Raw genomic sequence first — 24,715 nt, 5'->3', positions numbered from 1 at the left:
TGAAGGACTTGTGTGCATTTTTGTGCTTGTATCTGTGGTTTATTTTGCTTTTAATCTGGTGACTCTGAGATGATACAGACAAAGAGATGTAGGTAAATATGTGTCACACTCAGAGCTCTCCCTTAGCACATTAGTCGAGGTGTAATTCTGTGCATCAAAGCAGCAGTCTGTGTCACATCCAGCACAGACACTGAACAATGTCCCTTTAGAAAGGGCAGAGGGTGAGAGTAGCTTTATGACACTATTGATTTATTCTGTGCCTGCAGTTAAAAACTATACCCAGACAGACAATAAAAATAACTGCTCTAACCATATAACAGCTTCCTGCTACTAAAATGGATTTTACACTTAAAGTCATGGAGGGCTTTTCTTTCTTTCTTTTTTTAAGTCTCAATTATGATTTTTTTTCTGAATAAATGGAAATGAGAAATTGTCAGAACTGGTTTAGTCCTGATGTCGTCCCTTTTTCTGCTTTCCTCTGTGTTTAAAAAGGCTGGGAATTTTTTTCCTGTTGTAAAGTTGTGTTGTAAGCACACTAGTAGGCACAATAACCTCGTATTAATCAGACCAGATAGTTTGGTGCACAATTCCTGCGTGAAGACATACACAGTGAGAATGGTAATCCGGAATGGATTTACCATACAAAATAAAATTTATTATGGTCTTTGTGGTCAACTGGATGAGCTGGGATTGAGGTCTTGGCCTTAGATTTGAATGTGAAAATAATATCTAGAGCAACAGGATCATCTCCTAGAAAACCTATTTTCACTCAGAGGACCCCCACAGATTTGCATGTTGAGATTTATGCATGCTGCAAGTGCTTTCCTGCATTGAAACTGGTGTCTCAAGCAAATTGCTAGCAAGCTTCTATGGTAATTAGCAAGTTTAAATGATAATAGGGAAGGAATCTTAAAAATTGAAGCCTGTCTGTGTGGATCAATGAAATGTTTTAAGACTGTATAACCCTTTTTTAAGGTTTTTACCAAAATCCTGCAACTGCTGAAAAAAATGGAGAAGGCAGTGCAACAGGGCCATGAGTTAGCACCAATGCTGGCTGGAGAGGTCCTGCCTCTTTGTACCTGTCCTGGCTTGTGTTAGCGCAAATTTTTGGACAAAAATGCAGTGATTCAGACCAGAGAAATTATCAATGTGAAATCTGGGGGGTGTGTGGCAGACATTTCTTGGTGGGATCAGTTGTCTGCTCCAGTTCATCAGTTCACCTAGTAGCACCTAGAGGCACAAAACATGGTTAGTGAGGTGATAGAAATGAAAGCCCAGAGGCAGAAGGGAAAATCCTAATCCGTGTATAGGTAGTGTGAGACAGGACGAGGAGTCGGGTAGAGCCAGGAGAGACGTGCATCACAGCCTGTTTCTCTGCAGAATGGAGATGAGCAGCCTGCTTGCATGGGGTCAGATAGTATGAGGAAGAGTATATTGGTCTCGAAAAAAAAAACGTTTTGGGAGATAATGACTGAATAACATAATGTGAGATGTTGTAATGTGGCCTCCTGTCCCTGGAGATGCTCTCGGAAACCAGATGATTCCATCAGCAGGGTTTTTATAAAAGTGAGCAAACACTGTAATAAATAAAGAGTGAGAAAGTCAAGATTAGACTTTTCACATCTGGCTGGGGGTTTTTCCCCACTTCCTTATGCTCTGTGATAAAACTTAGATACAGTAATTAACTTGCTTTAAAAATGACTTAGTAAGTATGTTTACAAGGTACACTTTTATTTTAATCTGTAAAATGTACAAACAAGAACATTCACACAGAAAAAGACCCTGTGAAATTTTTTACTCTCCAGTCCAGGGAGAAAAGACAGAAGACTTTTCTCAGCTTTGCTTTCACATGTCCTTTTGGTGGTTCTGCATTGGGAACCGTAACTTCAGTACCTGCAGCGGGTGGCATTGCCTGCTGAAGCACTCTGGTGGACGTGACACTGGAGACAGGGACCTTTTTTGGTTTCTCTGATTTTCATGTAATGGTCAGCAGACAGTATCTAAGATGGAAGTTAAATTTTTCCTTTAAATTACAGAGCCGATTGTTAATCTTCATTGTTTTCTTCAATTCATCTGGACAAACCAGGATCTGGTCCTTACATGCTTACATACACCTCCTCCCTCACGCAGGATTTGCAACACAATTCCAAGAGTACAATTTTCCGGTGAATCATTCCTCTCTGTTCCTTAGAGCTCACTTTCATTTTTATTACTTTTTGGGAGCATGATTATTTTACATCCTTTCAATCATGAGCCTCTTCTGAGAGCCCCAAATGTTTGACCAATTTTAAACCAACAGGATTATACAGTTTAGCTGGCATACCAGTGAGCCGTTCCCTGACGCAGTGCCACGGGGCTCCTGTGCAAAGCCATCACGGATGGCTCCCTACTCAAAAGCAGCTTGGACAGAACCCATCTTTCAGCGGGGGTTCACAACCCATCGCAGCAAGTTGCACGAGAGCTTTGTCAGCCTGGAGGGAAATTTTGACCTCTCTGGATGGGAAGCTTAACTGGGAGAAGAATTTCTCTCTGAAATTCCTAAGAGCTCTGCAACATTGGAAAAAAAGCGTTATGGGGGAGTGATCCCCCCTGGTGCTTTTCAAAGCCTGCTCTTCAGAGTAGCAGCTATATTTATATTGGAGGTGGGTTGCTAAGCACAACAGGAGCTAGGCACAACAAACGAGCTCCTCAGAAAAAACTCCCCAAACCCCCCCAGAAAACAGACTCTGTGCTTGAGTACAGCTACGTGGATGTAGATGGCTGCATAGCTCAAAAATTGTGATAGAACATAAATCCTAAATAGGAAATTATTTAAGGTAGCTATGGCACCTGAGGGTCTGCGCTGTGCAGATGCTCAACAGGACCTGGTCTTCCCAGGAGTAATGAAGAAGCTGATGAGTTTTATCAGGAAAGGAAACCATTCTTGATGGTCAGAACACAGGCTACATCTTTGGCGATAAAGTAGATAATGGGTCATGAAGCAGCCTGACTCCAAGGGGAAAAGGCCATGTCCCACCTGGTGTGGCCCCAACGTTATAGATCTGCCATGCTTAAGCAATGTGAGTGCTCAAAAACTTGTGCCAATATCAAATCCTCAAATTTGCACGGTTCTGGGATTTTGTGCTGTATCTAGGAGGCTGCTTCAACATAGCTTCCCAGAGGATGGAGCATATATTCTACCTCATCCATCCCCCCTCCAACACTGGTGAAAGAGCAGCAGAGGGTCTGATGCACTGGATCTTTCTGCACTTCCAGCTGAAAGTTTCATTTGGGAAAGAAACAGGCCAAACAGAACAAATAGGAGGCAAACCTGAAAGATCTGAGTGGATGTTGCTGTCTGCAACTTAGCGAGCTGGTCTTTGAAAAATACTCTGTTCACTAGCTGGATGCCAATTGCCAAGCGATGCTATCAGTTGATTAAAACACAGCCTGCCAGCTTCCTGCTTGATAAAACTAAGTACAACCTTGATTGGGAATTCTCAAATCCATTACAGAATGACTAGTCCATCACTTAAATCAGCGTACACCGTTTCACCATGAATCATCAACATACTTTGCTAATATATTTGCAGCAGCTAAACCCTGACAGGTCATCAAAACGGTCCCTGAATGCCGGATTCTTGGGGGTGGGAAATGGCAGGGGCTTCGGGCTGCGAGGGTTTCCTGTTGTTCCCTGCTCAGCTGGGTGAAGGTCATTTCCTCTCCTCTCTCACGCAGGAGAAGCTGAACCCTCAGGCCTTGAAGATATGTCAGTGAGCTACTAGAAACAACAGCCAGCCCCTACCAGGAGCCATCTCCTGCACAGCCACACTGGCCAGGCAAGATCGCTCCCTAAAGAGACCTGCTGCTCACTACCCTTGCTTCTTTGGAGGTAAATAAGGTGATCTTGGGCTGCAGAGGTAAAAATTGTCATGAACTGTTTCAAGCCAGTCTTGCACTTTATTTTTGGTGCGTGCCGTAACACAAAAAAAAACCAAAAAAACAAAAAAACCCAGGGCTGCAGAGCCAGGCTAGCATTCCTGAAAAGGAAGGAAGGGGCATGCTGCCAACGCATTAAGGATTATCCACTAGCGGGCTGGGGTGTTTGAAAAAAGCCCTCTTTTGTTGGCTCTTTGGAGTGTTTTTTATCTGCTGAGTTGGAGGTGGGTGTCCAACTCCAGATATACATCAGCGCTTGCACATCAGCTGCAATGTATTCTTGATCATCCCAGTGTGATAGATGTGTTACTCGACAAATTGCTGTGGGACACTCGCTAGCTAAATAACAACACTGATACACCAGAAGAACAAGTCAACCCCAGCAGAAACATAAAGTCTTCATGCCTTAACAGAAATAAGATCTTACGAGGGGAACGAACTGATGAAAAATCTAAAGAAGAGCAACTGCAATAAAATTTGGAGGCCACTTATTACGTATCACCTAAGCAACAGATTATAACAAAATGGTGAGGTCAGAAAATAATTCCTGATCATAGGAATTCTCAGGTAATGCTTCAATAGACAGTGCTATCCTCCAGCTCCACCACTCCCCATCTGCGTATTTCCACCTTCTCTCTTCTCCATGCCCCTCCATTGGCTCTCCCTCTCCTTCTTTTATTTTGTTCCAATTGAACAAAGACCTACTTGGGAAACATACAGATCATACAACACTTCTATGTAAAATGTCAGTACAAATTCTCATCCGGTGAAAAGTCAGTGTAACTCCATCTCTGGTCTCAATACATTTTATTTACAAGAAAATGCATAAGCAGGAGACAAATATCTATTGTTTGCACAGTTTCAAAAACATAAACCATAATATAAGTGGTAGTTTCTGCTCCCCCTTAAACTGCCGAGAGTCTGGGAAGCCTCTTCAGAAGCGAGACTGGCTTGGGATAGGTGTAATAAAGCAGAGATTCACAGGCACAGTTTCTTCATTTAAACTAACACAAAGTGAGAGGGCAAAGAGGCTCCCAAAATTCTGCCCTTGTGGTTCAGATTTGAATATATATTTTTAAAGCTGGCCAAGCAACTGAAATTAAGCCTCATGTAATTAAGTTCCAGTAATTTGAGCAGAAAGTAGTCCTGGGAAAGTTAGCAGGATGAAAAAGTCATGGCAAAGCAGATACATGAATTTTTTGTGCCATTCCTATCACATCAGAAGTCCACAAAGAGGAAATTTAGGGTAAGTCAAGAGTTTTCAGTCTCTGGTGTGCAGAGCCCTGAGGTCCATGGACTAAACCAAACAAGCAGCTGGCTGGGTGGAGTTTTCCCACCTGAAGATCTCTTCAAGCTTTCTGTATAGGACTGTGACACTGCCCCAAAGTCTCCATCCTCAAGAATGCTGCCTTTATCTTCTCGAATGCATGTGGCATCGCTCTCTGTTCCTTATACCCACCAGCACTCCTGGCTTACCTCCTGCTGCTGAAGAAACTTTTGGCCTCCTCACGGTGCAGATTTATAAGCAGTGTGATCTCCTCTGCATCCGGGCGTCACCACTCCAGGTCTTCTGGGAGACTAAGGTTGGAAATTGGAAAAGGGATCACAAAAAGCGATAAAAGTAGAAGAAAAAAGGACAGCAGCAAGAAGGAACAGCTACAGAAGATGGGGCAGTTAATAAACAGAAAGGATAATGAACCAGGAGACGTCTTGGTGGAAGAAAGAGGAGCAGCAATCACAAGAGCTGCCAGTCACCAGCAAAAAGGGTGTCACACAAAGCATTTGACCCACTACAGCACAAGCTCCATCCATCCCAGTCTGGCCTGGGAGTTCTGGGCAGTTTGACAGCCTTCCTCTTGCAAAGCAGGGTTACACACCCCCTGAAGGACTTTGGGTGGTGTGGCTGACCCCTTGGATCAGAGATGAACGTCCCACCGAGCCCCGGGTTGCTTTGGGAGAGAGCTCCCACAGGGTTTCCTCTGGAAGGAATCTGTGTGCACCAAAGCCACCCTGCAGCTGGACTAGTGCCCAACAAATGGAGACAACCAGGGGATTACTGTAAAACCACCCCAGGCTCCTAGCCGAGACACTAGTGTAGACAGAGCTGAAGCATAATCCGAGAGAAACAAGGCTCCTGTCAGTCGCCTTAAATCCACTACAGGTATCTGGGGAAAAGCTGTAGGGGATTTATAACAAAAAGAGTTTGAAAAACACCAGAAGATTTTTGTAACACACTGCTGTTTCACTATGTTATATTGTACCTTCGGCATTTTCAGACTTCAGCTACCATCAGTCAGATCTCTACTTGACAAACAGTGGAACACATGGTTTGCCCAACGATGACTAAATTACTCAGGAGGAACTGCAATTGATAAGACAATGATTTATGGACCTATTGTTTTCTACGTTCTCGTAAATAATCCTAATTGGTGTTAATAATACACCCTCTGCTTTGTGTTATCACCAAGCAAAGTACACTTCCTAAAGTAACTATTTAGGGGCATAAACCTTCTGAAAGGCAAGAGAGCTATTGCCTGGATTAAGGCGCTCAGCCAGAGGAAAGTGGCTCTGGAATACGAGCAAAACACATCACACTGCCTTCCCATGTCTGCATTGAAAAGTTTCTTTTCTATATGCACATGGTAAATTCAGTGAGTTGCAGTAATCCCTACTGCAGTGACTCTTTGGTCGCTACCAGCTCAGAAACGCACCACATAAGATCTAAGTCTGCTGGTGCTGTTACTGCCAGTTCGCAGCTCCTGCCCGCATCCCCGTGCACGGGGCTGGTGGTGCCATATCTGGGAAAGCCTGCTATGGACAGTGGTCACCTGCACCAGGGCTTGGGGCCTTTCTGTCTTTCTTATCCCTGAAGAAGTACTTTGATATTTTGGTGCTTCCCCATTTGTCACGCCGTACCCTTGTCGGGAGGGAACCGCGGCGCTCGAGACCTCCTTGCTGGCTGATTTTAGGTGTGAGGTTTGGTGGGTTCAGTTTTAACATACAGATGAGCTGGCTTGACCTTAACAGGTCTGCACTTTAAATAACACTTAAATAGCATTATAGAGGGTATAGCTGCACTCTGCTTGCTTACAGAAACTACAAGCAAACCAGACAGCTTTTCAATTCATGTATCAAAGAGAGGGGGATTTACACATAAAAGGCTGAATTATTTTGATTTGTGGTTTTCAAGCCGCTATGCATTTTCCAACGTAAACGTTCCTTTGTCTCTGTTTTTTGATAGTTCATATCAGGTTCGGTGGCCTAGATTTTCAAAAGTGGTAATTTTGAAGGCCAGTATTTCTCCGTGTCGACTCAAGGTCCCTTAAAGAGACCAGATATTGCTAAGGTACTGCCTATCTTTGGAAAACTGGGCCATTTTAGCATCTTTCAAACTAGACACCCCAAAGCATGTAAAATCATCAGGGGTGTGTTTGCCAGAGGAGTAAAAGTCTTTCCCCCACCGCACCATCCCTTCCACTGCACTGTTCACGCTGGTCCTCACAGCATCATCCCCCCATCACCGTTAAAGGTCCCTGCAGAGTCAACATTACCAGTCCTTTTTGACATTCTCAACCACCAAACATCCTACATAACCTATAAAAAGAGCCCATTTCCTTAGCTATTACAAAGATGAAATAGCTATCAGAGAAAAGTCTCCTAAGGCCTGAGTCCGGATAGCTAAAAATCTAACTATATGTTATTTGAGGAAGAGGAGGGGAGAAACCCTATCCTATTATCTGCATTATCCCGTTACCCTTGGATGTCTTCCATGTACTTGGAAGAGCAGTGCCCCATTCTTGAGGCTTCACATTGCAGCCACTGCCTTTTTGGCAGAAGAAGGGTGGATGTGGCTCCCTTCAAAGTCAATCAATGTCACATCTTTAATCAATCTAGAAGGTCACCACTGTACTTTCATCAAGAAGAGATGGGTACAATTCTCGCTGAGTCCTAAATGTTTACGGGGGTCTCAGGTTGCAGCGGGTGTTGGAAAAAGTAGTTTCTGGTCCTGACCTCAGCACATCTTCTATTCCTAGGCTCTTTGTAAGAGTTTTAGGATCAAATAAATATATCCAGGACTCTGAGACACGGTGATGCAGAAGTATGTATAATGAAACCCCAAATCACACAGACCTGACTTAGTTCTCTGTTTCATTATGGCTTTGAACACATCTAGTTTTGCTGAAAGGTTCGGAAAGCTCAGGGAGCTTTTGTGTGAAGGCAGGTCACATTTTGAACAAGCTTGCAACAATTTTGAGTTTCACATCATAATCATCTACGAAATTTCATTGTTCGTCTGGGATGTCTGCTAGTGATCACAAAACAGAAATGTATTACGTTTCAAGGAACTAGGAGAGAGGCTCAGAGCACCACACGTGTGAAAACCATTCAAGCTCAAAGTCAGGACCCCTTGTATAAACAAATCTACCAATACAAAACGCTGAATCTGTTAAGCCAGAATATTCTTCCCTAGGTTGGAGTAATTTCATTACCACTCTGGCACAGCTGGAGCAGGATCCAAAGCCCAGTAAAGTCAAGGGTAGAATTTCCATTGATTTCCAAGGAGTCTGGATCGGATCCTAGATCACATTGTCACACTGCAGCAAAACCCAGCCGTGTTGCAGTGTACGCACCTGCTCTCTAAAGTCTCTGCTCTAGCCATCCAAATTCATTGCAGGTACAGTCCAGGTTATTCCAGCCTTTGCTTGGTGCAGTGCTAAATAAACGCTGGTTACCAAAATCAGCAATCCTGAATACTGCTCCTCGTTAGTAAATTAGACTAACTAATGAACACTTTTTCTTAAGAAGATCTGTCTGTTTAAATCCAAACCAAGTGTCAACCCCTCTTATTCTACCAATCAGACGAGCAGTGCCCTCCTGTACCAGTTGCAGACCAGGGCTGACTAAAGACATACGGAAAAAGTGAATGAGGACCTCACAATATTTTTTAATAAGGTACTTAGACTTCTTTTACGACTGAGAACAATTCAACATTATCTAGTTAGGTAAGGATCAGCAGCTTCTGTGTATATAAAAATAAAAGAAAGGAAGAAGGAAAGAAAAAGGAAGGCAGGCAAGAAGGGAGGAAGGAAGAAAGGAGGGGAGGAAGACCCTGTGTTTCATTTGCTAATACTTCATGTTGACAAGTCACAAAAACACGAAAACCTTCTTTAACCTCTTGCCTCCTCTTGACAAAATCATCCACCTACAAATTAAAATAATCTCCAGACATTGCCTCAATTATTTTTCTTGGGAAGTTCTGTAATGTAAATTGTTGTGTACAGTAAGAAATTGTTTTAAAAAGAAGACATGGAGATTTTTTTTTTTTCCCTGCAAATCAAAACAGAATCTGAGAGGAATTTCTGGGAAGAACAAATAACCCTCTGGAGCTGGTACTAGAGTAGGTGCCCTGAACAAACCTACAGAAGGAGCACAACGAGGCAATGATTTATTGCATGCTATGCAACTCTCACTGCTGTGCAGTGCCTTGTAAGAACTGGCAAAAGGGAGAGGCAGTAATCATACAGCCTCCTCCTCCTCCTCCTGTGTTTCTGGATATTACCTGCTCTGGATGTGACTGCATGACACTGAAACAGGGCTGCAGTCACCCTGAGCTGCACGATTGGCAAATCATCTTTGTGCTGCAACATTTCATCTTGTACTTAAAGCTGCACCATTCTTCCTACCTAAAAAAAAAAAAATTAAAAATCTATATTTGCATACTCTGAAGCTTCACAAATACAAAATGTCATTTGTGCTGGATGTGTTATTGCTCTATTTGCACAAAAAGGGTTTTCAAAAATGTTTCCATCAGTAGGTGGAATACTGGATCTTCCAAAGTCAATGGTAAAACTCCCCTTGGTTTCAAAAGGGGCAGCATTTCACCTATGCCATTTTAAATGCATTAGGGACTAAATACGAATAGCAAGTTCTGCACACATAAAAATACTTGTAAGAAAATCTTGGCCCTAAAGAATTACAATCAATCAAACGAGGAGCAAAAAAATGCAATGTAACCGGTCCTGCACCAATCAATACAGATCAAGATGAGTCTGATCCTAACTGGGTTGTATCTGCAATTAGCTGTGCTTTTTTGCAATTTAAAATTCATTTGGGTTCTTGTAATGACTGGTGGGTTACTTGCAGTTCTGCCCATATTCCTCCCAATCTCTCCAATTTAAGAATACAAAAAAATTCTCTGCAACTAAGAATTCATCTTCAGATGTGTTTGGTGAGTTATTTATAATGAATAAACGTGAAAAAAATTACCTGCAGAATACTTAGGCTAAACTCCCCCCCCCCCCCCAAAGGCTAGATCAGTGAAATAAATTAATTGCTATGAATTATTCAGCTCTACCTGTGGCAATGAAAAATAGCAAGAGCATTAGGTTTCTTCTTTGTGTACTAAGCCGCTAATTTATAGAGAATGCATATTAATAAAACACAGGATATTCATCAATATTCAAGTCACTGACTGCCTGGCTATTTAATCTAAAATTACCAGCCAGCTCAAAACTCTTACTAGTTAATCATGCAATCTAAGCCATTCTGATATTGATGGTTAACATTAATTGCCCAACTGCCATTTATAAAATCCTCTCCTATATCTTTCCTTTGCCTAGCAAAGAACCCTTTGACACATTTAACTTCATGGACAAGCTGGAGAAGGCCAGCTCATCTGGGCTGTTCTTTAGTCCCAAATGTTTGTTTGATTGTTTTCCATAAAAGGGATATTTTCTCCCATTGTGGTTTTGCATTTTGAACATTATCAGTAAAAAATGTTCTTCATTATTAAGATCTTTGATAAGTTTCTCTGCTTCTGCAGATGTTCTGCAGGTGGTGAGAAGAACCATCTGGTTTCCATCCCATACAGAAGATGTTGCCCTTCACAATGGAAGCACAGCATTCAGATCAGGATGGCCGAAACAATGGCTCAGTTCCAGCCATGAACTCCACAAGAAGCCACCAGCAGTGGATTCCCTCCCCAAGGCCTGACCTCGAGCTCCCAAGGGGATGGCTGGCACAGAGCAGTGACACCTTCAGACGTCACCAGCTTATGCTGCATGACGTGCGCTGCACACATTGAGGTGCAACAGGGGAATCTGGGGAACGTTTTCATGTGATCCAACTTGGCCAAAATACAGGCTCAAACTCCTGAAGCTCATCATACCGGTAAGAGATGCTGCCGAAGGGGATACTGGGGACAGCTTCCTAAAGCAATGCACCATCATACCAAACCTGAGCCAGTCCTGATATTTATCACCTATAAATTTTCTTCATTCTTCTGCCTTTCTTTTTTTATTAACTTAATTGGATTAAAGCAAACAAAACCCAAACCAAGTCAAAATTTTTCAGTTGTTCTAACCAAAAACTTGAGGCCCTGGAAGTTAACTGTAAATCAGCAAATCTGCAAAGAACTCACTGTCCTCACTGGAGCAGAAGCCTCAAACAACAAAGAGAGAGGCATGTAAATGCTGCTGCATAAGAAACAAAAGGATTCTTAAAAACAACATTCTCAGCCACTTTCAAATTATTTTACCCTTGTTTCATTTAAGCTGATACTTAAGAACCGAAGAAAAATTTTGCAAAAACTTTTTTTTGAATAAAGAACATCTTTTTTTCTCTGTATGCAGATGTTCTCTGCAACAGCAAGAGAAATTTTCTGATTTTTATAAATTTTGTCCGTCTGGAATTCAGGAACTGTAAGTTCAATCACTAATTGTATCTTCCCATTATTTGAGGGCTGCTAGTTCGCGATGGCTGGTCAGATAAGGCACGTGGCGTTCCTTCTATTCCCCGAGTGCTCCGGTGCAAGAGCACCCTCCTGGCCTTGAGACTTATGTAAGGGAACCCATCCATCACAGCCATGTCAATAAGAACTTGAACCTGAATGTTTGCAGAAAGCAAACACTGAGTGCAATAGCAGAGTCTACCCCAATTCATTTCAAAATTCCAGTAAATATTTGTGAACAATGTTTTGTAGCATTCGTACAGGTCCCGTCGGTGATTAAACTCCCCTTCAGAACACACCGAGGGTCTCGGTGAATTCCGAGCTGCCGAGAGGTAACAACATGCTGACAGCAAGGAGAAAATGATGACTGCAGAGTGAAACACAGCCTCAGAACAAGCAAAGACTAAATAAACTCTCAGCATAGCTCGGTAATTCTTTGTGGCATAAAACGTGGCTTGGGCCTTGCCTGAACCGGGCTTTTACCCGAGTTAGAAAACCATGTTTAAATTAAATTTAAAGACCATTCTTCTTAAAAGCACTTCTACAATGCTTTGGCTGGACAGTGTGTTTTTCTAACCGTTGTTTACATAGTTTGACCCATTTTCACTTCTTTGCTTTAACTGAGACTATTAATTAAGCTATTTAAAAATTAAATTGAGTATATGCCTTCTTTGGACTAGGTCTCAGGCTTCATTTAATTGTTGGTTCTTGCGCTGAGTTTGGCTGTGAGGGTGTGTGAATCTGTCTCCATTTGGAAATGAACCCAAAATTACAGATATATTTCACAGAGGCTATGGGATTGAGTAAAATGTCGAAGACATGCCCTGCTTTAATTGTTTTAATTGTTTCGAATATATCCGCGTGATATTAAAAATTACATCTGCAATAAACAGGGTGACATGAGCCCGGTGTAACTCACTGTCAAAACCAGCGTGCATCTTTAACTGCCTGAGCTGGTGTTAGAGGCATAAAGCAAAGTTTGATTTTGTGAGCATGAAAACATTCACACATCGCATGCCTTGTGATTTATATGCCATAATCATGCGGGATTTTCAAGTAGAAAGGGTGCCTAGAAATTACTGAAAAAGGGTCATCTCTATTTTTCTATTTGCAACGAATATAATACAGGGCTTTCCATCGCAGAGGGCCCAACGTGCATACCAAAGTCTGATTTAGATTTTCCCATTGAACAGCTTTTCTGTACAGAAATCTCACGAAGACACACTAATCCTTTAAACTTCAGTGTTGATGCTGAAATTATGCTGTGTGTCAAAATTACATCAAACAACTGCACTTATTTCCACCAGAAAAATTTGATTATTTCACTCTCATTTATATTACATTTTTTCCCCACTATAATGCTGACTTGGAAATTCCCTTAGGTCTGGACACCTCCAAGTAGAGTTTTTCAGTGGAAAGAAAGCTTTCATTATATTTCATAATTTTTTTCTCCTGATTTGAATGTTATAATTGGATTGGAGAGATATTTATTGCGAACTTCATGTTTTGCCAGGCTTCACAAGCGGCATCTTTTAATTTCTCTCTTTTCAATGAACCTTTTGACTTGATAAAAGTGGCTCTAAGGTATTTTTACAAAAGAGGCCAACAGAGCCAGTTCATTTTAAACCTCTCTCTTTAAAGTATCTCATTTCCTTATTATTTCTTAATAGAGGCACTATCCTGCAATGTCATAAAAAATGCCGCAGTTGACTTCAGTGGGATCAGGATCACTCCCTACTGTAATTAGTTCTATATTTCAAAATATTAGAGGTCATTTTGGTCTTTTTTTTTTTTTTTTTCACTTTGAGAAAAGAAAACATTGGGGAAAAAAAAGAGAATTTCAATGGTGACTCTCAGTAGAATACTAAAAATAAGTTGCATGCATCCCAGTTGTTACAATTCATGCCTCTAATGAAATTTTCCTCTTCTCACTTACCGCAAATTTTTAATGTGAGTTTTTACAGCCATTGAATCAGTATCTTTAATCTTCCACCAATATTAGATAGAAATGGAACTAACTAGGGACAATCCATCTGGTTATAAAGCACACTGTCTATGAAGTTGTTCAGTTCATCCAAAACTACTTTTTTTTTTTTCCCAGTGGGTCAGATCAGATAAAATTATAATATTTTGAAATACTGTTAATACTACTCGGAGATTAATGCACTTGTAATTAATAATAAGTTTGAAAAATTATGATGCCTCTGAAGAAATCAAAAGATCCAATGTCAATCACCCTGACTACCAGGGATAGGCTAGATCCCACAGCGCCAGGTTCTGATGCTCTTAATTACACTCAGTAGCAAAATCTACTCTCTGAGCCCAGTAGGTGAAATCCAGCCCCAGCCCAAACCAGGCAGGGAGCACGTAATTTCCAGCTACTCATTTATGTGGGATATGTCAGGGTTTGCATGAGCAAAGGTCTGGGAGCCAGTCTCACAGGGGGAAAATAGCCGAGCACCCACACCCCGGGTCGTGGCCTCTCCGTCCTTCCCTTTGCCGAGGGCTGGCCACAGGCTCCACCAGCACCGCAGTCGCTCTTTTGCAAAGAGGGCTGTGCCAGTTTACTGGGAGCTGCTGGGCTCCCTCCCCTGCCCCGAGCTCCTCTCCCCGGCCCCGTAACCACACCAGAGCAGACACCCTTTGTCTGCACAGTCTATTTATAAAACCCCACTTCCAAAAACGTGTTTTGGCCGGTGTGGGTCAGCTTCACAACACCAATTAAAGCAGCCGAGCTGCATGGTAGGAAGGTGCAGCACCCCAAAGAAATGGTCCAGGGCCAGTAACAACTTGACCCTGAGCAGCTCTAGCAGAGCAGCACGTCTGACCATGCCCTCTGAGCAGGGGAAAAACATACACTTTTCCCTCATGATCATCATGTCAATGCTAAAAATATAAAGCACTTCAACCCTGCAAAGAGCTCAACTGTGCCTGGTGCACAGCCCCTTTAAAATCCACAGATCTATCAGGCAGAATGAAATCCCGCACCCACCGAAGTGAATGGAAAAACTCTCCCGTCCTGTGGGGTGCCAGGAGTTCCTTCCCAGGGCAGGAAAGTTAAGGACATGTGCAAGACATTGGCAGGACAAGGGACCTATTTTTGGACACCGTCTATGCTAGGTATTCCTACCAATCCTGCTAACGCTGTCCCAGAGCACACAGGAATCATTCATGCATTTCCTAATCATGAAATGAAAAAGGCAGATTGCCCAGATCCCCTGGATAATGAACAGGAGCAAAGGTGGGTCTGTCTGCCCAGGGGCTACTCCTGGCTGCAGGGTCCAGCTGGGACACAGGTACCTCAGGCAGCCTGCAGCAGCAAGGCACGGGGACGCAGACCCTGAGCCACCTCCTCTGCCTTCTGCATGCCCATGGATTTACCTTTCCCAAACCCTCTGCACATGCAGTAACAGATAAGCCCCTGCCAAACCTCTGCCTGGGCTTCTGCAGCCACCACGCTTGGACCGGCACTCGTGCATCCTCGTGGGAAAACAGCGCGCACTCCCGTGGCACGCTGCTGCTGAGACCTGACCTGTGTTCGTCCTGCCCCGCTTACTTCTCATCACGTACAATTTCACGGCCAGGATGCAGAAGAAGGTCCTAACAGGAAAAGATTGCGTAGCTCATACTCTTCCACAGCTTTATCGAGCAGCACATGCCAGCCTCCCAGGCACAAATCTCACTGCAGCTTCCTACAATGGATTTAAACGTTCCCTCTGCACTGGCTGGTGTGGTCTGGAGCAGCAGAGAGGTGAGCAGCCTGCATGGCTGCGGGCACGACTCGGCACACACAGTGCCCCAGCCACGCACGGCCACCCCCACCACCCGGGCTGGGCACAGCAGAGACCCAGGGGCCACATGCACGTGCATCTTTTCTCCTCCATCTCGTCTATATCTGGCACAGGGAAGGAGTGCGATCTCACAACAGTGTGAGAAAAAAATCTCTATTTATTCTGTCTGGAAGGGCACCGCGTGCAGCGAAAGCCCCGCCGCTCATGTGTGCGCCCAGAGGAGACGCTCTTTGGGGTGCTGACGGATGAGCCCCAGTGGGACTCCCGCGGGGGGTTACCCCCCGCCTGCAGCTGGCAGGAGGCACGCCTCCACATCCACTGCTCCGGTGCAAAGTCCAGCATCCTCATAGTGCCTGCGCAAGGTCGGTGCCGAGTGCCGGAGCTGTGGGCACACGCTCCCTTCTGCTGACTCGGCTGAGCTCCACAGCCCCTTGGGGCCGACGGCGGCGGGGGCACTTCTGTCAGCACTCCGCAGAAACAAGTTAATTGACATATGCTAACACGCTGTTAAACATAACACAGTCGTGTTTTAAAATATGCTAGCTAGTCAGATCAAATGCATTTTTAAACATGCCTGCTTTTTTTTCCAAAAAGGAAGAGGTTTTGGTTAACGTGCTAGTAAAAACATTTTTCAGCACAGTAGAGACGCAGGAGATGTGAGAGTTACAGCAAGTGTCCTTTGGCCAAGTATAATCTGCAGGGAAAGTTGACTTAAAAAACAAGTTTACCCTGATAATGTTAATTTGTTTACATTGTCCAGTTCACAGGATTTCAACACGAACACGCAGCAAAATGTTTATGCGCAGCATAATACCCATGTAATCTGTCCACAATGTTTGTAAATTCAGCCCTAAGGCACTACCGCAATAAACACCACCATCATGTAATACGATAATAACAACTCCCCAAAAGCATTACAACTCTTCCTGTCAATACAGGTATCTCTTTAATGACACGTTAAAACTGAGAGAAGGATTAAAACCAAGATGTAGTTTTGTGTCTTTAGTGCTAGTTGTAACATACATCTAGGGAGAGGACTACTCCCTCCAGCTGAAAGGAAGCCAGTTTCTGACTGTCCCATGTTTCTTCTTTTTCTATAAATTGCTACTGCTGGAAAACACAGAAACCTTTCCTCTCTGCATGTTCTGCTGCTGCTGGCTGGCCCTCCAGCCTAAGGATTCACCTACAATAGCTTTTTACTTCTCGTTTGAAGCCAGGGTCCTCAACAATATGATCGCTTCCAGCGAAGCTGTTCACACCATCACAGGCCAGCGAGTGTGACTTTGGCTGGTAGATGAAATGGCAAGTGCAAGAGAACATGAAGAGACAAAAGACTTTGCTTCCATGCAAATGTAATGTGGGACAACAAATGGAAAATGGAATAGCAAAATCTAGGTCAGTGAAAAGCTTACTGGTATGAAGAGACAATAAGCAGAATTGCCTCTAAATATAATAAATACTTACTCAGGTTTTTACTGAAAGCATTGAGGGTTCTTTAAATGATATTGCCAGGGTCTGATTTGCAAATCTGCATGCCCGAATACCATGGTGCAAAATGAAGTTGAGACTCAAAAATGAAACCGTATATCAAACGCCTGGCAATGAACATACACAAATACACGCTGTGATCGCCCTTCGCCGGCACCCGAGTCTGTGTCGCTGCAGAGTTGCACAACGGGGTTCAAATCAGGCTTTGGGAACGAAGCACAGAACCGAGACCCATCACCGCGCTTAAATCATGGGGGCTACGGAGAATCTGCACCGATACCGCTAAAAGCTGACACTTCTGTTAGATTAAGTGAGGCTTTTTAAGGTTTACATTGGATTTGTGTGCAGGGTTTAAAGCAGGGCAGAAATTAAGACAAAGATGACTATGGAGAGGAAAGGAACCCAAGGGGCACCTCGAAGCCAGCCTATTGCTGCTGAGCTGCCTGGGCCAGGGGCTCCCCGGTGCCAAGCGCTGCTGCCAGATGTGAGGGCAACCTCTGAGCTCGGGATGCCTGCACTGGGGCTTGACCCCAGGCTGATGGGCATATCATCACAGCGCTTGGGCCAAGATATGCTGTAACCTGATGCCATGCCCTCATACACCCAGGAGATGTGGAAGGCAAAAGCAAGCTGAGGCTGGAGCTTAGAGCAGGTTGAACATGTTCTCTCAGTGGTAACTGCTACCAGGAAGGGAAAGAAGGAAAAAGAAAGGAAAAAGGCCAGGTTGAACATTTATTCCAGGCTCCTGCCCTTTCCACACTGTGCACAAGAGGAGGTCAGAGGGCTGCCCTGGCCGCCGTGCCTTGGAGCAAACGCTCCTGGTGAGCAGATCTGGTGAAAATCTGTAAGGTCCTCTGGCCGTGCGCTTCCCCAAAGGAGATGATATTATCAGATTTTCAAAAAAGAGCAAGCAAGAGAAAAGCCTTCTAGCTTATGAACTTCCTTGATCTGAAGCTCCACAAATTCTTTCCATGGTTTTGGTACAGCACCTTATGTGCAGGGTGGAAGGGGAAGCTATTGAGTGTTGAATTACAGAGGGGAAAAACATCTCAAATTCCTTTCTATTTATACTCACAACTTTTCCAAATCATTATACACAAATCCCCTAGCCTCAGCTGAACTGCTCACGGGTTACAGGGCCAAGAAAGAGGTGGAGCCTTCATAGCCTGTGCTAAGCTTTTCAGAAACTTGGAGAAAGTTCCCAAAAAATGAAAGCAATGAAAATTACCATGTCAGGCAGAGAAGATTTAACCTCTACCATGCCCCACAAGCACAGAATTAATATACAAGACAGTAGGAGGATGCTTTCATAACAGGGAGCACAGGTTGGTTGCTTGTGAGAAGTTAAGCTGAGGCTGACACTGGGTACAGAGAGACAGAAATTTGACAAAAGCATTGAGCGTTTGGGGGTATTTGAGAAAAAAATCTATTCTGGTAGTCCAGACACTAGGCTGGGACTTGTTAAGTTGTGAACTTGTTAAATTCCTGCTCCACCAACGGCTTCCTGCATGACAAGGAACCAAAGCCTATTTCTGCTGGTACAAATTCTCCTTGACTTTATGAGATACTGCGGCCTTCGTGTTTCAGCCCCTCACCCGTGAAGACATCTGATGACTGCTTCCCCTCCTGCCACGCACATCCCACTGAACATCCTTGCGATGCATCAGGACACCACCAGGCAGAGAGGGGCTTTAAGCTTAGGGGACAGATCCAGGTGCAAGTTCTGAGAGCTGCAACCCTGCACACTGCTCCTCTGCCTCCCCATATAAGCCTGCATTCAGGTTGGCTTAAAACCTTACGTAACACATTTTTAAAAATGCCTTTTACTTCTGTTACAACCAGTAAGGTGGGTGGTTTTCAGACTTTAGTTTCTTTGCCATTATTTATGGTGTTTCCCTGTTTTGCCTCTGTTTTGTTCAATGTTTTTAGCCAAAACAGTGAATTACATTAGGAACACCTGGTTTTACTTCAGTTTCTGGTCTATTTTCACTTCATGGCTTTCGAGTTTTAGCAAAATGATCTTATTTTTGGATTTCCAACACTGCACAGGGCAATACAGACATTAAAGTAAGAAATATGTTAATTGGACTATATAATAAATGTAAAAGTTATGAGAACTCTTTAATCATATGAGATTTGGAGGCTCCCATCTCTACGCTAATTATCTCAGTTCTATATGATTTAGCACGAGGCTCACCAACACAGCTCACAAGTACAACGTGCAAGAGCGAAGCACCTCATGCACTCCTCCAGAGATACTCATGACACCTCACATGGGCAAATTTAAGGTCTTATATCACAACCGTATATCTTGATTTTATGAACAGGACCCTGGAAACTCCAGCAACAGGAACAGGGATGTGAAGTCCTGGACTGTATCTGGGCTCCAAGGAGGACTCATGATAGCCTCTAGAGGCTCATAGAGGACAGAATGGAAACACCCTATGGGGTGATCCAGAAGGGTGGCAAGGGTGGCTTCTGTCCTCCTAAATTTTGGGGGAAATCGCTGGAGGGTGTAGCACAAGTCCTACAGCCCAAACTCTCCCCAGACTATTCACTGCACCAAAAAAAGCCTGCAGAGCAACACTGAGGGCCAGGGAGCTGGTGGGAGCTCTCCCACCTTCTCCATGCGGGAGGGACGGATCCGGGCTCACAGCTTCACCCACGGAGCTGCTCACGGAGCCAGTGGGGTTCAATGAAATGTGCAACCACTGTACTCCGTCATGTTTGTGCATACCTAAGTGCTTTTAAATATGGACTGCTGAGTTACCCGAAAAGCACCTTAGCCAACATGCTCTCAGTTTTCCAACCGATAGCCCTTAAAAATAGAGTGGTGGCTGTTTTGCCCCCATTAAACAAGTAAATATAACATTACTAGAGGTCTGGAGCCTTTTGTGCTGAGCTTTGACCTACAGCAGTATTTCCCTGCTAGAAAAAAGCAGGCTGGAGTCGGTGACATAACACCAAATATACAGATGGGACCATACTATAATTAGCAAGGGAATGTCATTCCTGCCATCTTTGCTTCGTTTGTAACTGTGCCTGTAAGCTCTGGGGAATGGTGTGCATTTCACACAGTCTGCACAAGAACGAGGATTGCCAACTGTCCCAGTTCTGGTGGGATACCCTTGGGCCTCTGCCCTGAGGCTTGCGGAGATGTCAGCAGCACCACGGGACAGTGACGCCCCTTGCAATGCTGCTGCCGGGACCCCTCGTCCCGAGGCAGAGGGGAGGGATTTCTCTGCACAGCAGCAACAACTCAGCTCCTGCTCAAATACCACGTGCTCCCATCCAGAGGAGCACTGCCCGTTGCTTCTTGGCAGGCTCCTTCACACGCACCCAGAAACAGTCGTTTGCCTGTCTTCGAGCCAGGTGCGCAGCCTGGACCTTACAACAGAGGCCAATACCTGCTCACACTCAGCTTGCCCCCAGGAGGGAGAGGATTTATTCAGCACAAATACGGGTATTTTTGCTGGAGCTGTGCTTTTCAGCATGGAGTCGCTAGTTTTTTTAATCTCTCTAGCGGTTCCAGTAAAACACCAAATCACCGTTTAAGGTTTTACCATTTACTTTTAACATGCTCAATAATACAAGTCCAGTTGTCTTTTAAACACTTCGTCATCCTCTGCAGGCACTTAGATGAAAAACTTACTGTTGGCTCTGCTCTGCCAGTGGAGTCCAGTGAACTTGTTCGGTTTTTTACCAGCCTGCACAAACCGGTGAAACAGCCAAGGGAACAAACCAACCCTTAATAATAATAATGTCATGCGTTCCTTGTCTTATGCCCAAAGTTCAAATCAGCTTACTCGAGGAGGCTAATTCATCCTATTGAGTCCAAAGGGACCTTGCCTCTGAAGATCTCAAAGCATGTTTGGAACATTAAAATCCCTGCAGAATCTGTGCCATTTAAACAGAACAGACCCCTGTGATCATCTTATCAGCTCCTCCTTCATGACAAATATTTTCCCCCTATATTTCTTGCATGAATTCTAGATGTTGAGATAAAGTAGGACATATTTTACCGTTAAGGGCTTCAGCCTCGAAAAACTTCAAAAGATGGTGAATGCACCACATCCCTAGCTAAGATTCCCAAATATTTCATTCTTTTTGCCATAATGAATCCATTTCCACAAGCCCTCCTGCAGCACATCATAATAACTGAATATATAGGTGGGTAAATTGAGGCCTGGAGAAGTCAGGACTTCCCTAAGGATACACAATGCTGGAGTACCTTTTCCCACTGTTATTTGCAGCTCATTTAAGCCCAGGCTGCTGCCGAAAGGGCCCTTCTGTTGTGCGCTGCCTGTCCCTGCCTGCACCTTCTCCCCGCTGTGCAGCCCTGCGGGCATCCCCACACCAGGGGAGGGCACCCCCAGCACCCACCTGCACCCACACTGCCCAAAAGCACCCCCGGGGCTGCGCTGCGTGGCACTGGCAAGCTTGGAGCCCCCCGAGTCCTGCCCGGGCCATGATGGAGGGGTATGGCAGCTGCTACTGCCAGCTGGAGCCAGCCTCCAGGAGCATGGAGACCTGGGGTCCACTCGCAGCTCCGCCACTGGATTTTTGCAGATCTGCAGGGAAATCACTTATTTCCCTGGGATTTCCCCATAAATTTGACAGAGTGCCTTGACATTCCCCAAGGAAAGGCACTGTTCAAGTACAAAGCTTAATTATGATTGTTATAATATAGTCATGCCACTAATTCCCACTAAGAACTGCAAATCGCTCCCATTCCACTCCTCCATCCCCCACGCTTGTTGGTGCCAGTGGACAATTAATTCCTCAAAAAGAATATATTAAACAGATGTGAAATCTTTCCTATTTGCAGGACATCTCTGAGCAGATTGCAGATCACCTCAAACATATTTGTGATTTGAATGCACCAAACGATGTATTTCCATACTATTTTTATTTTTTTTTAACCAGCCTAACAGAATTCATTCAAAATTCAAATTGTGACTGGCCAAAAAAATCTTGCAACATCCTTCCTATGCCTGTGACCAACCAAACTCTTCCCCCATGTACAAATGTAAAATTCACTTTCTCTAAAGCTCACATAGCTGCCTTCAGAAATGACATTGAATGAGCAGCTTCTTCCCCCCCCCCCCCCCCCCAGTTAAATTTAGTAATTTTGAAATCCACAGGAAGCAACCCCAGGAGAAGCATAGAAGACTGAGGTGAGTTCATTGAAAACCTCAAATGAATAAAATACATTGTAAATGCCTCGCATTTTTGCCCTGCAATAAACACCAGGGCTGCCACAAGAAATGCATCAGCCCCTCTCAGCCAAGCTGAGCAGCAACAACTGCAACTTTCCATAAGCCTAGAGGTTAATGAACCACACGTCATAAGGGTTAAAGGATAAATTCAGTCCTAGGGCCACCGCTTAGGGAACGTTTGAAGGGCAGTTCAATATCCCACCTATGAAAATCACCCCCTTTGCTGCCAGTTCTGCAACCAGAGCAAGGAGCTCTGGGATCTATTCGTGTAATATTAGGCCTGAAAAAAATTACGAGTTGTGATGAAATTAAAGACATCCAAATTTTTCGCCATTCTCTGCTGATAAAGGCCCTATTATTACCATTTACAAAAGGGAAACACAGCCAATTATAAGCTACTTCTGGCACATGCCAGGCCTCAAGTAGAAGATAAGCCAACACAGCAGAGCTTGCAGCTGGAAGCCCAGAAACCTGAAAACGAGCTGACTCATGGAAATATCCTCATATAAAATATTGGATGGTTATTTTTCTCTGCCTCCTTTCTGTGTGTCTTAGGAATGATATATGAATTGCCTTATTTACTTTGTCCCATAAAACTTACATTTTTTTATTAATGCGCTGCCAGCTCCGAGAGCAGTAGGTGTGGGAGTAGATGGAAGGAGAGGAGCACAGAGGGGAGCTGCTCTTTGGGGGGCAAAGCAGTGGAAGGGTCCACGGCAGCACAGCAGGTCCAAAAGCACAGCAGCAAACTTTTCAGGTGAGCTTTGTCCTGCTCCCAGAGAGCAAGGCAGCTCCTCTTTCTGCCCTGATTTCATCAGGGGCAGCTGCCTTTGCTCACATTACACTGGGGAGAATTAGTGCAACATGAAAATTTATGCTCCTACCAAAACACAAATTGTGAGAAGAGAGGCAATTTCCCCTGGTTATACCCTGGGCTGCCCATCCCAAAGCCCAGCTCCTTCCATCCTGCTCTTCCCCAGCAGGCAGGGGATGCGGCTGGCTGTGGGCTGCCGTCAGCAGGGATAAAGACTGAATTTACCTGGTCCCAGAAGAGACACCAACGTGGAGCTTCTCCTTGCACTCTCTTTGATTTTCCTGAGGATTCTGTAATGTTTGAGACGTCCTTCCCTTTTCAAACCCACCTGCAAGGTGCTCACACCTTGTTAGGAGAAGACTGGGTCCAGGTGGGTGGGTGGTGGGATGCTATATGCCTCATTTCCTTAGGAAACCAAGTTAAAAAACCCTGCCCTCCCCCTGCTATACTGTGCTACTGAATTAAGGATGGTGAATGCTCATTACGGCAATCTAACAATCTATTTTTATCTGATTCTCACCTAGACAAGCAGCAGAAGGAATAAAAATCTGAGGGGAAGAGCTACAGTCAGGGTCAGTTGGTGGAGTGTTGCTTTCCATCAGCTCAAAGCATGTTGAAAAAGATTTCAGTAAGACAACCTTCCTTAAAAACTCCTGTCCAAAAAAGACATGCTTCAGATGCTACCCCCCCCCCCCCCTCCCCCGGAAAACCCATGTCTAATAACTACAAGGGCACAGACTGTGAGTATATTTCCCTTTTACGAAGGAAGAAGGCATGAGCTTTGCAGTGTTTCTTGCACCAGCTGCTGGCCTCCGTGGTGGCAGGGTAGGTAATTAAAAAGGACATCATGTAACAGATAAATGCAGGATAGTAAGTAGTCATTACTTGATATATAGTATATCATCTATTATTAGAGGCTAATAATTCTCTAACCTATTCATGTTAGTCTTTTGTCCGTGCAGCTAGCCGTTTGGCACGCTCTAAATTTCTCAACATAAAATTTACTCGATGTTACAACTCATATCTAATCCCAAATTTCTGTGCATTTCACTGCAGTATATCATGTAGCTAGGTAAAAGCTCAACACTAAATCCTTTGCAAAAGGAAGAATGAGCCAACAAAACTCCATGTTTTCACTTTCCTGCCAGAAAAAAATGGTATAGTGAATATTTTTCTTAGTTGTAATTTTAACATTTATTTCCACCTTTAGAATGCTGCAATTCTAGAGGTGCTTAGCTGTACTTTACACAGCACTCAGTAATGCACTTTCTACCTGATACTTTTACTCTTGTTGAAATAACCTGTATTTTCAACACATTTATACACACATTTAAGTACATTTTAAAAACTGCATTCTAAAGGGAACCAATGGAAGTGCTACTGTGTTTAATCACAGGGAGCAAAATCCTGAAGTCATGTAAATCATCATTTCACAATCTGCTCTGCAGTATCCCAATTTGGAAAGTGCATGATAGCAAACACAGCTGAATCTATAAAGGATTCTTTACACGTTTAAAACATTCATGTAACTTAGAGTGTCAATCTCCATCAGCTGTCCTAGATCACTCCAAAAAATAGGATTTCTTTATTAGGATCTTTATTTCTTTCCTTCTGATAGTTACATCTTATTATTTAGTTTTCTTTTACTTTACATCACTTTATTTTATTTCCAAAGCCCAGTCTAAAAACTTAACTTGTGCTGTAAAAGAAGCCAAGCCACTCAAAGTACCCAATTACAGTGTCTCCAGAAGGTTTA

General features: G+C 43.9%; 1 long non-coding RNA gene across 1 annotated transcript; it reads right to left on the bottom strand.

The window, feature by feature from the left end:
* Positions 1–4,708: 4,708 nt before the first annotated feature.
* On the bottom strand, positions 4,709–9,472 carry LOC119157959. Its single transcript, XR_005107713.1, has 2 exons — positions 8,550–9,472; positions 4,709–5,496 (listed from the first exon to the last, which is right to left on the bottom strand). It is a non-coding gene; the product is annotated as an uncharacterized LOC119157959 (long non-coding RNA).
* Positions 9,473–24,715: the final 15,243 nt, after the last annotated feature.

Source organism: Falco rusticolus, chromosome 15 (assembly GCF_015220075.1).
Source record: "Falco rusticolus isolate bFalRus1 chromosome 15, bFalRus1.pri, whole genome shotgun sequence".
Lineage (NCBI taxonomy): Eukaryota > Metazoa > Chordata > Aves > Falconiformes > Falconidae > Falco > Falco rusticolus.
Note: the sequence above shows the minus strand (reverse complement) of the source record. Positions and strands in the feature narration are given on the sequence as shown.